This window comes from Lygodium microphyllum, chromosome 3 (assembly GCF_053477565.2).
Source record: "Lygodium microphyllum isolate KBCC chromosome 3, Lygodium_microphyllum_v1.1.10, whole genome shotgun sequence".
NCBI classification, from domain to species: domain Eukaryota; kingdom Viridiplantae; phylum Streptophyta; class Polypodiopsida; order Schizaeales; family Lygodiaceae; genus Lygodium; species Lygodium microphyllum.
In genome coordinates, this window is record NC_141137.1 from 101,629,886 (window position 1) to 101,646,370 (window position 16,485).

Sequence of the window (16,485 nt, forward strand, 5' to 3'; positions counted from 1 at the left end):
ACATCTCTACTCACTGTAAACTTACGAGTAGAAGGGTTATAGCATCTATACCCTTTTTGCTGCAGAGAGTTACCAATAAAGATACACTTCTCAGCTTTTGGATCCAACTTGGATCTCAACTCATCTGGCACATGTACATAGGCAATGCAACCAAAAATTTTCAAATGAGAAATATATGGTTTCCTACTAGTATACCTCTCCTCTGGAGTCATTCCATGTATTGCTGCAGTGGGAGTCCTGTTCATTATGTAGACTGCTGTAGCAACTGCTTCAGCCCAATAAAAATCTGGCAAGTCTTTTTCATTGAGCATGGCACGAGATACCTCTCCAATATGCCTGTTTTTTCTTTCTGCAATTCCATTTTGTTGTGGGGTATGACTGCATGAATATTACTGCTTTATGCCATGCTCCTGCAGGAACCTTGCAAACTCATTTGAGAGGTACTCTCCCCCTCCATCTGACCTTAGGCATTTTATCTGCAAACCTGTTTCTTTTTCAACCATAGCTTTAAGAGTTTTGAAATGCTCAAAAACTTCACTTTTCTTTTTCATAAAATACACCCAAACTTTTCTGCTATAGTCATCAATAAAAGTGACAAAATAATGACAGCCTCCAAGAGATGCAGCTTTAGTTGTCCACACATCAGAGTGGATTAATTCCAATGGCTTCTTACTCTCTTGAACATGTCTAGGAAATGGTTTCCTTGCCTGTTTTCCAAACTGACAGGCTTCACATACCTTATGCATTTCTGCAACCTTGAATTTTGGCAATCCTACAACAATATTTTGGGCCTGCATTGATTTAAGTCGCTGTACATTAACATGACCAATGCGTTTATGCCAGATATCAATATCTGCAACTACACCGGTCCCATGTGCAAACATTGCTGCACTCAATTCAGACATGCCTGCATCCAACGTAAACATTCTTCCCTTCTTCTTTCCTTTTGCTAGCAAGCGACCTTTATTTTTCATATCCTCAACAAAGCATCCATGAGGATTAAATCTGACCTGCAAGCCCTGCTCAACCATTTGACCAACAGAAACCAGATTCTTGGTGATATTCGGGACATGAAATACATCGGACAAGTATTTCTTTTTCCCATCTTGCATAGACAAAGGAATTTTTCCAATCTGCACAATAGGATGTGCAGTATCATCATCAGTCTCCACAAATCCTGGTTTTTCCATTTTCCTTGCATCCTCCATCCATTCTGCATGACCTGTCATGTGGTTTGATGCACCTGAGTCAACATACCATACATCATTGCTTTCTTCTGCACTTGTCACAGAATTGTTCATGTGCTGCACCATGAACAAATGCTCATTTCTGTCATCACCCTGTCTGCTAGAAGATGCATAATTCCCTTGTTGCAGTTTTCCATTCATGATGTCATTCTGCTTTTTATAGCAGTCTTTAGCCATATGACCCATTTTACCACAATAGTAGCATTCAACATTTTATTTGCATTTTGACCTCTTTGCCATCCACCATGACCTCTTTGGCTCCCCCTGCCTCTAGAGTTTGCTGCATATTCTGATTTCTACCACGGCCTCCAAATCGGCCTCCTCTACCTCTGCCTCTAGCTCTTCCAGCATTTGAGTAGAAGACAACTTCTTTTGAAGTTCCTCCTGAAGAAGATGCACCACCATTTCTTTGCTCCTCAGAAATTAGAAGAGCAATCAGCTCCTCAAAATCAGGAAATCTTTCACGAACTGAAATGGATGTCCGAAACTGTGCATAGTCCTTTCCTAGACCATTCAAGGTCACAGAAACTAAATCATCATCTTCCACTGTGACCCGATGGAAGCAAGTGCATCTGCAATCTTCTTCACCTTCATGTGGTAGTCATTGATGCTCATATTTTCTCTTTGCACATTATGCAACTCTTGCTTGAGCTGCATTTTCCTGGCTTGCGTATTTGTGCTATACATTTTTGACAAAGTATCACATGCCTCCTTTGGCGTACTTGCATCCTGAATATGCACAATCATAGAGTCTGAAATGCTGATAGACAGCCAATACATAACTTTCCTGGCTCTCTCATGCCATGCTTTAAATGCCTGCATTTGCTGTTGATTGGGAACATTAGGAAGAACTGGTTCTTCTTCATTTCCTGCAACAAATTCCCAATATCCTTTTCCCATAAGGAAATTCGTAATTCTAAACTTCCATGCTTGGAAGTTGTTCTTGTCAAGCTTTTCAGTGACAATCTGTGAAAGAGAATCAGATGCCATTACAGAAGACTGCCAAAAATTCTGTCACTGCAAAAACCACAGCTTCACCCTCACAAGGGAAAATCTGCAAAATTAGCGAAAGTGGTATTTGACCACACAGTCACTTCCTAGTGACGATTTTGCATCAATAGGCAACAGGGATGATTCTGTAACTCCCAATGTCTCTGTGCACAAGCATACAATGCAATTTTTACAGTAACTATTCACCGACCTGTAGAACAGTGGCTGCACAGCATAAATCTGGGCCTTTTCCTGAGTGCGTGCAGAAAACTTCCGCCTCCAAAACAGGCCCCGAAATGGTCTCAAATCAAAAAAACAAGGTCGCCAGGGGCTAAAGCCTTCTCCCGCAGCATATACTGCCCTCTTGCTTCACCGCGAAGGGCGTCTCAACCTGAGACAATGCACTCCTGCACTTTCTGGCTGTGCTACCTGCAGAGATATGCTCCCAAAACAGAAAATGAAAGCAACATTGCTCCTCTTACCAGAACACCGCAAGCTTGGCTTGCTTTCTTGAGATCCTTACCATGAACAAGGCTGTGATACCATGTCAAGATTGTGGGAGAGAAGGAAGGAGTCTCACTTGAAGCTTTCTTGCTTGCACAATGGGGGAATACACACAAGGGTGGAGGCTGAAAACAGTTTTCCTCTTCTTAGTTGTTGAAGCCAAAAGAACTCAAGTACAAAGAAATAGAAGAACCCTAGATATGGGTCTCAAACCAAACTCAACTAACTAAGGTGGCATACTAACTGAGCCACGAACTAGAGTAGATAAGGATAGCTATCATGTAGCTATTATTCAGGGGCGGTGTACCAACCGCATCTGCAACTGACAAGTCGGTGACATAAATACACAACCGTCACCCTGGCGTATCACGAGTGGAGCTCGATATCTCAACAATGCCTATTAGGAAAGGCCCTTCTAGTAAGCGGGCACGTGTACCATCACATCCAAATACATTGCAACAAATTTGGGCTCCTGGTTTGAAGAAGAAAGATGAAATTGCAGTTATTAGTGCAACATTGCCTTTCATGTTGCTCGCATAGTGCCTATAAGAGATTAATCAATGTTGTTTCAGCTCCAGCTACTATAGGAGCCCCCATTACTCTTGCTAGTTGAAAGGCTCTAAGGACCACCAGACTCAATCGGGAGGTTGATTTGATTCATATGAGCCTTGAGGGTCATAGAGCATCATGGGAGAAATATGGATGCACAATCATTTTGGATGGTTGGAAAGGCACCCACAAGCGCCATTTAATGAATATCTTGGTATCTTCTTGTACTAGAACAACGTTTCTTAGATCTATAGATCTATATGGTTGTGGTGCTAGATCACAAGTTTCTTCTTGTTTCAACTTGTAATGCTTTAGTTTTTTGTAAATTTTATATTTATCTAAACATCCATAGTCCATAACTTTTCTAACTACTATAAAATACTAGGAGGCATTGTAGAACTTGAATCCTACAATGCACATGGGGGTATCTAGTAGTATGGAAATGTGTTCCTACATCCAATAGAGTTTGAGTGAGTGGAGACAACAATAACATATCATATTGAAACAAGGTCTCTAGTACTTATTTGTGAAGCCATGATCCAATGATACAAGCTACATAATGCACCATCTTAGGTCAAAGTACAAGTATAATGTCTTTAGAGCGCAAGATTAATTAACTTTAGAGAAGGTCAAGCATGTCATAGAGGTACCTCTCTCCCCAACTTCTACTATGCAATGAACTTTAAAATGTTAACATAGCATGCATGGAGTTGAATGCTATGCCTAGACCCTACAATGCACATAGAGCCATTTTGAGACTATAGAAATCACTTGCTGTGCACTATAGGGTCTAAACCAAAAGCTTAGTGGTAAGCTTACTCTTGTCGACAAGGTTAATGATATGCTAGCCTCTACTAGAAGAGATAAGCTCAATGATAAGAATGTACCACTGCAATTTGCATGATCCTAAGATCCACCAATACATTATTGAATACATTATATTGAAAAACAAGCATATCTTTTTTCTTTTTCCTTATAAAATACATTGAATATTTAATATGCTTTTACCTAGAAGCTTTGTGATTGCCAAGTTTTTTCTCTTGCCTCTCTTTTGCAAGTAGATATGGTCTAGAAAAAACTAAACCACTTTGATGATATTGATGCAAAATTTCTTCACCACCACCTTGTTAATTGCTCTAAACCCTTGTCTACTTATTGAAGCATTGTCACATGCTTCCAAAACTTTCTGTGGTTCAACTATGTTTTGAAAATCCTTGCTTGCCTTCCACATATCTTTTCACAAAGAGATTGAAGTTGGATCTCATAGCAAAATGATAATGTCTTCTTTGTTTTAGCATGCTACTTGCCTCATGAAATGAAAATTCTTGAAGCCAAAACTTGGTATATTCTTTTTTATTCTTCACTTAAAGCCCCCTCCCCCTTTGGTGCTAAAATGTCAAGGCTTTTACATTACCTTGTCTAAACCTTAAACCGTCCAAAATCGGCAAAGCTTTCAATTTAGTCACTTGATTTCTTTGTGATTTTTTTCTCCTCCTTAAGCTTCTCCATTTTCTCCTTCATTGTTTTTAATGAGTTCTTAGCTATGTATCTACCTTCATCAATCTAGTTTCTCGGTGCTATCCATACTTTGCCTCACAAGAACAATGGTTGTGATAAAGAAATAGTCTCAAATTATGAACCTTACTTATAAATAAAATGAAAAAATAGCGTATAGAAGAAAAAAAATTGAAAAGGTTTAGTCCGAAAATAAAACTTAATTAGAACTTGAAAAAAAATAGTGTATAGAAGAAAAAAAATTGAAAAGGTTTAGTCCAAAAATAAAACTTAATTAGAACTTGAAAAATAGGCATCTAGAGGCCATAATCAAATTTCTTAGAAAATGTGCCATTATTTTTAAGATCTTAGCTAAGATATTTTAGGATGAGCTTATTAAACATGAAAGTAAAGGGAAGAGAGAGCTACCTTCACTATTTAATGATAATTTAGCTCTAAAATTAGAGAAAAATGAGAAATTAATAAGTTGTTATTCTTTTCCTATTTTTATCCAATTAGGATGTACATACAAATTAATCCAAATCCTTACGAGAGGGCATTTGTTCAGCCCCACAAAATTGACCCTCGTGATTATCATTGCTAATCTAGGAAAATATCACTTGAAAAAAAAACCTTACTTTAAATTTGGTTTCCCTCTTATGTAGATGGTGGGTCAAGCACCAATTTAAGGAGTAAAGCATATTAAGGATACTAAGAATTAGGATAGCATTGTCTGCGCCATGGAGCAATAATATGAATTTGATGTTTATTGCAGTTGTTGAATGTTGGGGATTTAAAGTTCCACGTCTCGAGTAGTCTAGAGATGGTTATAGAAAGATTGTCATGACAATGAGATCGATCTATTAATGTGGCTTGCTAACTATGTCAAGGGCATGAGTGGGCCAATCTAGATGCTTGGATGTGAGAGATTTATTTGACATTTTAATCTAGAAATCAAAACATCCTTAGTTAGTTTCACATCAGGCAATGAGAGGACATAGTTTGGTAAACCTCACACCACAACTAGTAAACGATTCTTGGCCATGACAATCTAGGATGAAAAATATGAACAAATAAGGAAATTAATGATGGTGTCAAGTAGATGGAAAAAAAAAAGAAGGAATGATGGGTTACTATTCAGTGCCATTCCCAACAAAGACTTAAGGGTTACAACTCAACTTTTCCACACCATGTTCATTGGGTCCAATTCGTGATAAGTAGGATTCCCAAGGGACTCATGAATGACATCATGGCTAGAGATAGTGTGAAGCTTAAAAAACAACAAAATTTGATAGGGAGTTGACACCTTGAAGAGAGTGCCCCCTCAAGATTTAGCTGTAAGTGGTGTGGTGGCCAACATTTCCCTAGGAATCGCCCTAATGTTAAATATGACATATGTGGGAAGTCTGGCCATCTAGCTAGTACCTATTGGAGTAAGATTAGTTCTCTCCAGCAAGGGAGTAGGCAACGAGGTCCAATCAATCATCGACCACAATGCAATAATATTCAGCAGGATGATGGACCAAAGCAAATATTGCAAAGAGAAAGCTACTGTAGAAGAGCTCCCTCGTGGTAATGGTGTCAGTCTTATTGAAGCTGTGAGTGTCAACAACATTAAAGCTTCTAATTTGGGATCCATTACAAGTGGGAAAAAAGATAAAGCATACAATAGGGATAATGTAAAACCTGCTAAGGTATTCTAAAAGCTGTTGATATGGCAAAGCTGACCCTCAAAGCGAGTTGCCAAAGAAGAAGGTAAAAGCCAAGAAGGGGGTGCCAAAGCCAACTCAAAGGCCAAAGGATAGAATGGTCTAGCGGGAGAAGAGAACCATTCCTAATTATCATGAGTTTGATTTAGCAAGTTCTCTTTGTGCTTAAAGCCTAATGTGAACCTCTTGCAATTGATCAAGTTATCTCCAAGAGTGTGTAAAGAATTTAAAAAAATTCTTTGCACTGGGTATATTGTTGAGCCCTTAGCAATAGCTCGTGTGGGAGAGGATTGGTTTGAGCATGCTGAAAAGAATTTCCCAAGGGTAGCAACGTATGTTGATAGAATATTAGTGGATCATGCTATTGTAGACACGGGATCCTCCATCAACATCATGAGTTTAGAATCGATGGAAAGGTTGGGATTAGAAATCCAAAAGAATGCCTCCACAATTCTTTGAATGGCTGATGACAGTTTAAGACGACCTATAGGTTGCATTACCAAAGTCCATGTGACTATTGCGAGTGTGGAATGCACTATAGACTTTAGGGTTATTCGATTTGTAGGATGGCCAAGCTATCAAGTATTGTTAGGAAGGCCATGGATCTTGCAATTTGACTATTAAGTTGATATACATGTCACTGATTATTGGCAAAGGTACCAGTCATGTGGTAGTAGATGCATATCCTGAGTCTCCTCAAAGTGAGAGAGCTCCTTTATCCTCGTCAAAATTAGATGCATTAGAAGAACCATTTGGCAGTGAGACTTTATCAAGCGATGAATCAAAAGAGGGGTCCACTATAGAGAGGATATATACCAAGTGACTCTAAATGAGCCGATTGAAGCTCAAGATAGAATAAGAGATACGGATGTGATTGAGCTAGATCTTGAAACATTGAATGATCTACAATCTATTAAATTAGGGGCTATGCTCAGTCTAGAAGAGAGGAGGGACTATGTCCTTGATCCAAGAATTCTGTGACATCTTTGCTTGAAGTTATGATGAGTTGAGGCGTATTCCTCCCAGTTTGGATGTGCATACTATTCCTTTGAAGGAAGGTAGCCGTCATGTGTGATAGAAAGTGAGGTGTATGCCTTTTGAGATGAGGGACGCACTATTTGAGGAGTTACAAAAATTGCATAAGGCTGGCTTGATATTTCCTGTACAAGACATAGAGTGGTTCACCAGTGGTTATCAAGAAAAATAAGAATAAGCAAATCCAACTTTGCGTAGATTTTAGGGAGCTCAATAAATAGACAGTTAAAGATTACTATCCGTTGACATTCACTTATCAGATTCTAGATCACTTAGCGGATAGGGATGTCTCTTCATTTATGGACTACTTTGCTGGATATAACCAAATGGCTATTACAAAGGAAGATAAGCTGAAAATGACATTTATTACTATATTTGGTACCTTTTGCATATCATGTGATGGCATTTGTATTATGCAATGCACCGGATTCTTGGCAATGTATAGCTAATAAGAGTTTTGGTGATATTTTCCTCGAGGAGCTGAAAATCTTTATCAACAATCTGGGGGCAGCCACTATAAGGAAAAGAATGATGATTATTTTATGGAAGTGTTTTGAGTGTTGCACATAGTTTTGCATCTCTCTCTTAACCCAAGAAAGTGCGTCTTTGGAGTGTTGTATGTATTACTATTGGGTCATGTGATTAGTTCAACTGGTATTATGATCGATCCTGAAAAGATAAAGGTTATTGTTGCTATGAGTTTTCCACGTGCTCTTAAGGAGGTGCATAGCTTTCTGTCACATCACTAGGATATTATTGATGATTTATTAATGCAGTGGCAGAAAGAACATTGCCATTGAAAAATCTATTTATCTTTTAACTATCTGTTTGTTTGGAGTGATCCTTATCAAGTATCCTTCGAGGATGTGAAGCTGGAATTGGAAAAGCGCCAATCCTGAAGCACCCAAAAGGGGTGAGGTTTTTTATATATTTTCAGCAACCACAACACATAGCATTAGCTATTGTTTAGCCTAGGTTTAGGAGGAAAAATGGTATCATCCAATAGCATTTTCTAATTGTAAATTGGGGATATCTAAACTTAATTACACCAACATGGAGAAATTGTGCCTTGGGACGGTGTTTGTGACCAAAAATTTCACGCATTATATTATCTATGAAAAGGTAGTATTTTATATGATGGTGGAAGGACTTGGGTTGTTGCTAAACAAGTTACAGCCATCTGATAGCCTAGCGAAATGGGTAATTACTTTACAAGAGTTTGATTATGAAATTAGGAGTAAGCCACCAAAGTTTCAAGGCATCGTTGAATGTCTTGTGGATTTTGGGGAACCAAAGGAAATCTTGGCTGAAGTTAGTGATTTTGAGGGACTATTTATGGCCTCAATTCCATCCGGTATGCTACGATAATGCACTATTTATCCATAGGAGAGATTGGAGCTGCTCTATCAAAATCAAAGAAGAGGAAAATTAGATAGCATGCTTTGAAATTTGCCTTGATTGTAGGAATACTATATCAACAGGGAGTTAATGATGTTTGCCACCGATGTGTTATGCCTGACAAGGTTCTGCTTATCTTGGAAGAGTACCATGACTCTGCTTGTGGAGGGCACTTTGCTAGGCCATTGATAGCACAAAAATTTTAAGAGCTAGATATTGGTGACCACCCATTTTCTAGGATTCATTTGAGTATGTCAAGAGATGTGATATATGTCAAAGGCATGACAGTAGGGAGAATAGGAAGCACCCATTGACTCCTATTATGGCTATACTACCATTCGAGAAGTGGGGCATCAATTTTGTGGGTCCTATTACCCTATCGTCTTCTACACAAAAGAGATATATCATAATGGCAACTAACTATTTTACGAAGTGGTCACAGAAGCACGAGCGACGAAGAAGGACGATGCAAAGGAGTTTGCTAGCTTCCTCCTTGAGCAGATTATCTGCCAATTTGGTCTGCCAAAGGAATTAGTGCCAAACCATGGAACCCATTTTCTAAATACGGTGGTTAAGAGCCTAACTGAAGCATGAAAGACTAAGCACAATAAGACTACTCCTTATAACCCGCATGCAAATGGGCAGGTTGAAAGTACCAATAAACAGCTTGTGGGTATTCTATCAAAGATAGTATCAAAGAAGAAACAAGACTAGGATAAAAAGTTATATGTGGTAGTGTGAGCATATAACACAACATTTAAATGATCCACAAGCCACACCCCATTTCAGTTAATTTATTGGGAGGAGTGTGTATTACCCCTAGAGATTGAGTTACTGACCATAAGATTCACAATTAACCATACTTTGGGGGACAAAGATGCTCCCTTTGAGCACTTTACGACTTTAGCACACCTAGATGAGCTCAAATTGCTGAGTTTGTTACACCACGAAGTGGCTAAATGCCGAATGAAACAGTTGCATGATTTAAAAGTGTGAGTTTTATACTATGATGCATGTAGGGAGATTTTTCTAAGGAAACTAGAGCCTAAGTGGGATGGTACCTACAAAATAGTCAGAATAGGGAAAAATAAGTCCACAACATTACTAGCCGATCTATAGGGAGTGGAGTTTAAAAATAAGGTTATTCTTGATAAGATTAAACCTTATTATCTCTAAATGCAGTAATGAGATTTATGACTTGCAGGTCCATGCTTGGCTGTGATCTCGAACCTGCAAGAGAAAACATTTGTTGATGGGGTGGCTAATTTCTTACTTGAAACACCCATACTTGGAGCAGAGATATCATCAAGGAAAGCTTATCTGGTAGAGTAAGGGATATAAAATCTTTGAGCAAGATGATGGATCATTTGTTTAGGAAATAAAAGTCATCTATCATCACTACTTACGAATTCTGATGAGTATCCCTATTATATTCAATGAAGAAGGTGGGATGGATCCTTTAGTACATCCTCTGAATATGCTAAATTTTGATTATTATAATTACAAGTAGAGGTTATGATAGCTGGTTGTGTGAACCCATCGTGGACGTATACATTATACTTTGATTGAGCGTCTAGGGGTCCCAACAAGAAAGGGATAACATGCATGGTTATTAGGAATCCCTGACATAGAATCATGATGAAATTAGTTGTCTACCTTGGGGTAGGCTTTACTAATAATATGGTAGAGTACAAAGCTTTGATTATGGGATTGAACATTGCGAAAAAGAGTGGTATTCAGCATTTGTTAGTAAAAGGGGATTCCTAGTTGGTTTTTGAAGTATCTAAATGGGATGTACATAGTACGGAACCCTATTCTTCATATGTACTATCATACTACCATGAACATGATCAGTGACTTTGAGAGAGCATCTCTTTAACTGATTCCACGACATTAGAATCAGTTAGCGGATTCATTAGCCAACTATGCATGTGAAGAAGACCTCTTTTTCAATTATGGTCCCAGTTTGGATATATTTATTGATGATGAGCCAGGACCCGGTTGATTATGGGGACTTTTATTAGAACATGCTCTATATGGCAAGTGATGGTTAGTATGGGTGATGCAAAGAGTAGGCAAGACCCATTTGCCATTATTACCTTGGACCCATCAGTTGGTCACACAACACTTTATGCGTACGCCTCTTGCTAGCTATGTAGGAGGTACAAGTCACAATTTAATGCATTTAGTTTAGGGCTTGGAGCCCAAAGTTCTCCTTGGGATGGAGCGTCTCGTTGTCTATCAGTGTTAGTCCAAGGAGGGTTTTCTATGAGTTACATTGCTATATTCCTTTAGGCTAAGAGGATGGAGTTTTAGATGCGGAATGTTATATCTCTTTAGGTCAAGAGGGCCAATTCATTTGTTGTGAAATGTTATATCTCGCTAGGCCATGAGGGCCCTATGATTGTTTGGTGTGGGTGCTTTTAATCAGTTTCTATTTTAGTGTTGTACCAAATAGGTTCGACAGAGTGCATGGAGAGAGCCTTTGTTGTGTGGGAGCTTCTGGTGGCCAATCCATGTGGTGTCATCGCCTTTCTAAGTTTTTCCCCTTAAGCTACTTATATATATGTATTTTTGGGGGTTTTATTTTATTTTATTGGGGACTGGCAAGTCGTAGCATGAAGTCCTAGGATTTAGTTAGGTATATCTAGGGGGGAGGCTCAAGCAGTTGGCCACCTCCTGTGAAGCCATTGTCTAGCATTAAAAGAGCCATTTTGAGGAATCCTAAGTGACCTTGTCTTGTTAGCCTCCTAGGCAGCTATTTCTAGGGGCTTCTATTAGTAAACCTACTAGCTGCTCCATATACACCTCCTCTTGTAATTCACCATGCAAGAAGGCATTCTTGACATCCATCTACTACAAACTCCAACCTTTGGCTACTGTCAAAGCAATCATGCATCTAACAGTTGCCATCCTAGCAACTAGACTAAATGTCTCTTCACAATCTATGCCATATGTTTGAGCATAACCTTTTGCAACCAGCCTAGCCTTATACCTGCTAATGAACCATTTGCATTATGCTTAACTTTGTAAACCTACTTACAGCCAATATCTTTCTTGCCATTAGGCAAGGATACCAAATCCCAAGTCTTATTAGCTTCTAATGCAGCCATCTCCTCATCCATTGCTGCATCCCAATGAGCAGGCCAACATCATCCTCAAAACAAGTAGGCTCAACATCCTCAATAACCTTCACCATTAAAGCATAATGGTGAGTTTCACAACCTTCAAAACCAAATCTTTTAATAGGGTGTATGACCTTGTTGAGATATCGAGCTCCACTCGTGATACGCCAGGGTGACCGTTGTGTATTTATGTCACCGACTTGTCAGTTGCAGACGCGGTTGGTACACCGCCCATGAATAATAGCTACATGATAGCTATCCTTATCTACTCTAGTTCGTGGCTCAGTTAGTATGCCACCTTAGTTAGTTGAGTTTGGTTTTGAGACCCATATAGGGTTCTTCTATTTCTTTGTAAGAGTGTTCTTTTGGCTTACACAACTAAGAAGAGGAAAACTATTTTCAGCCTCCACCCTTGTGTGTCTTCCCCCATTGTGCAAGCAAGAAAGCTTCAAGCGAGACTCCTTCCTTCTCTCCCACAATCTTGACATGGTATCAGAGCCTTGTTCGTGGTAAGGAGCTCAAGAAAGCAAGCCAAGCTCGCGATGTTCTGGTAAGAGGAGCAGTGTTGCTTTCATTTTCTGTTTCGGGAGCAGATCTCTGTAGGTAGCACAGCCGGAAAGTGCAGGAGTGCATTGTCTCAGGTTGAGACGCCCTTCGCGGTGAAGCAAAAGGGCAGTATATGCTGCGGGAGAGGGCTTTAGCCCATGGCGACCTTTTTTTTTTATTTGAGGCAATTTCGGGGCCTGTTTTGGAGGCGGAAGTTTTCTGCACGCACTCAGGAAAACGCCCAGTTTTATGCTGTGCAGCCATTGTTCTACAGGTCGGTGAATAGTTACTGTAAAAATTGCATTGTATGCTTGTGCGCAGAGACATTGGGAGTTACAGAATCATCCCTGTTTCCTGTTGATGCAAAATCGTCACTAGAAAGTGACTGTGTGGTCAAATACCACTTTCGCCAGCTTTGCAGATTTTCCCTTGTGAGGGTGAAGCTGTGGTTTTTGCAGTGACAGAATTTTTTGCAGTCTTCTGTAATGGCATCTGATTCTCTTTCACGGATTGTCACTGAAAAGCTTGACAAGAACAACTTCCAAGCATGGAAGTTTAGAATGACGAATTTCCTTATGGGAAAAGGATATTGGGAATTTGTTGCAGGAAATGAAGAAGAACCAGTTCTTCCTGATGTTCCCAATCAACAGCAAATGCAGGCATTCAAAACATGGCATGAGAGAGCCAGGAAATTTATGTATTGGTTGTCTATCAGTATTTCAGACTCTATGATTGTGCATATTCAGGATGCAAGTACGCCAAAGGAGGCATGGGATACTTTGTCAAAAATGTATAGCACAAATACGCAAGCCAGGAAAATGCAGCTCAAGCAAGAGTTGCATAATGTGCAAAGAGAAAGTATGAGCATCAACGACTACCACATGAAGGTGAAGAAGATTGCAGATGCACTTGCTTCCATTGGGTCACCAGTGGAAGATGATGATTTAGTTTCTGTGACCTTGAATGGTCTAGGAAAGGATTATGCACAATTTCGGACATCCATTTCAGTTCGTGAAAGATTTCCTGATTTTGAGGAGTTGATTGCTCTTCTAATTTCTGAGGAGCAGAGAAATGGTGGTGCATCTTCTTCAGGAGGAACTTCAAAAGAAGCTGTCTTCTACTCAAATGCTGGAAGAGGTAGAGGCAGAGGTAGAGGAGGCCGATTTGGAGGCCGTGGCAGAAATCAGAATATGCAGCAAACTCAAGAAAACCAGTCCTATGGAGGAGGACGTGGTAACTCTAGAGGCAGGGGGAGCCAAAGAGGTCGTGGTGGATGGCAAAGAGGCCAAAATGCAAACAGTAATGTTGAATGCTACTACTGTGGTAAAATGGGTCATATGGCTAAAGACTACTATAAAAAGCAGAATGACATCATGAATGGAAAACTGCAACAAGGGAATTATGCATCTTCTAGCAGACAGGGTGATGACAGAAATGAGCGTTTGTTCATGGTGCAGCACATGAACAATTCTGTGACAAGTGCAGAAGAAAGCAATGATGTATGGTATGTTGACTCAGGTGCATCAAACCACATGACAGGTCATGCAGAATGGATGGAGGATGCAAGGAAAATGGAAAAACCAGGATTTGTGGAGACTGGTGATGATACTGCACATCCTATTGTGCAGATTGGAAAAATTCCCTTGTCTATGCAGGATGGGAAAAAGAAATACCTGTCCGATGTATTTCATGTCCCGAATATCACCAAGAATCTGGTTTCTGTCGGTCAAATGGTTAAGCAGGGCTTGCATGTTAGATTTAATCCTCATGGATGCTTTGTTGAGGATATGAAAAATAAAGGTCGCTTGATAGCAAAAGGAAAGAAGAAGGGCAGAATGTTTACATTGGATACAGACATGTCTAAATTGAGTGCAGCAATGTTTGCACATGGGACCGGTGTAGTTGCAGATATTGATATCTGGCATAAACGCATTGGTCATGTTAATGTACAACGACTTAAATCAATGCAAGCCCAAAATATTGTTGCAGGATTGCCAAAATTCAAGGTTGCAGAAATGCATAAGGTATTTGAAGCCTTCCAGTTTGGAAAATAGGCAAGGAAACCATTTCCTAGACATGTTCAAGAGAGTGAGAAGCCATTGGAATTAATCCACTCTGATGTGTGGACTACTAAAGCTGCATCTCTTGGAGGTTGTCATTATTTTGTCACTTTTATTGATGACTATAGCAGAAAAGTTTTGGTGTATTTTATGAAAAAGAAAAGTGAAGTTTTTGGGCATTTCAAAACCCTTAAAGCTATGGCTGAAAAAGAATCAGGTCTGCAAATAAAATGCCTAAGGTCAGATGGAGGGGGAGAGTACCTCTCAAATGAGTTTGCAAAGTTCTTGCAGGAGCATGGCATAAAGCAGCAATATTCATGCAGTTATACCCCACAACAAAATGGAATTGCAGAAAGAAAAAACAGGCATATTGGAGAGGTATCTCGTGCCATGCTCAATGAAAAAGACTTGCCAGATTTTTATTGGGCTGAAGCAGTTGCTACAGCAGTCTACATAATGAACAGGACTCCCACTGCAGCAATACATGTGCCAGATGAGTTGAGATCCAAGTTGGATCCAAAAGCTGAGAAGTGCATCTTTATTGGTTACTCTCTGCAGCAAAAAGGGTATAGATGCTATAACCCTTCTACTCGTAAGTTTACAGTGAGCAGAGATGTTGTTTTTGATGAGATGAGTAGCTGGTATAAACCAGTAAATGTGATTGATGATGTAGATGCACAAAATGGTAATGCTGCACAAAATTCACAGCAGCAGTCACAAAATATTAGTGGACCTGGAGCGTCCTCTAGTAGTGGTTCACATTCTTCGCCATGGACAGGCAGATTGAGATCAGGAGAATCTTCTCAAAGTAATGCAGATAGTGGTATGCAGGTATCACGAAAAGGAAAAGAGAAGGTTGATCAGCCCATGTTTGATGTGAATGCAGGTCACTCTTATGTGGATGGTGAATCCAGTGGCTCAGAACAGAGCATTGATGATGAGTTGGGTATTCCTTTTATTGTTACACCTGGAGTAAGGAAGACCAGGGATGTTTTGAGAGCACCTGGGAGTGAACCTACTTTGCGCAGGTCTACGAGAACTAGGTATCCTGTGGATAGGCTGAAATATGATGGATTTACAGCCATTCACTATGCATATATGGTTAAAGTAATACAGGAACCAGAACCCACTTCTTTTGAGGAAGCCATGGGAAAAGAAAAATAGGAGAAAGCCATGGATGAAGAAATTGATACCTTGGAAGCAAATGCTACATGGGAATTGGTACCTTTGTCTAAAGGTAAAAATGCAATTGGCTGTAAGTGGGTTTATAAGGTGAAGCACAATGCAGATGGTTCTGTGAATAGATACAAGGCAAGATTAGTAGTCAAGGGGTATGCACAAACATATGGCATTGACTATGAAGAAACATTCAGTCCGGTTGCAAGGATGGCAACCGTAAGAGCAGTCATTGCTATGGCTGCATCAAAGGGATGGTCTTTACATCAGATGGATGTAAAGAATGCCTTCTTGCATGGTGATTTGCAAGAAGAGGTCTATATGGAGCAGCCACCAGGTTATGTGCATGTTGTTCATCCTGAGTTTTTTTGCAGGTTGAAGAAAGCCTTGTATGGCTTGAAGCAAGCACCTAGAGCATGGTCTGACAAGATAGGACAGTATCTTGTCACTATTGGCTTTCAGATTTCCAAGGCAGATTTCTCACTTTATGTGAGAAAAACAGAGAAAGGTATTATGCTACTTGTCATTTATGTTGATGATTTGATTATGACAGGTGACAGTGATGAAGATATCCTTCATGTGAAAATGCTATTGAAGCAGAAGTTTGAGATGAAGGATTTGGGAGAGCTGCGTTATTTCTTGGGCATTGAGG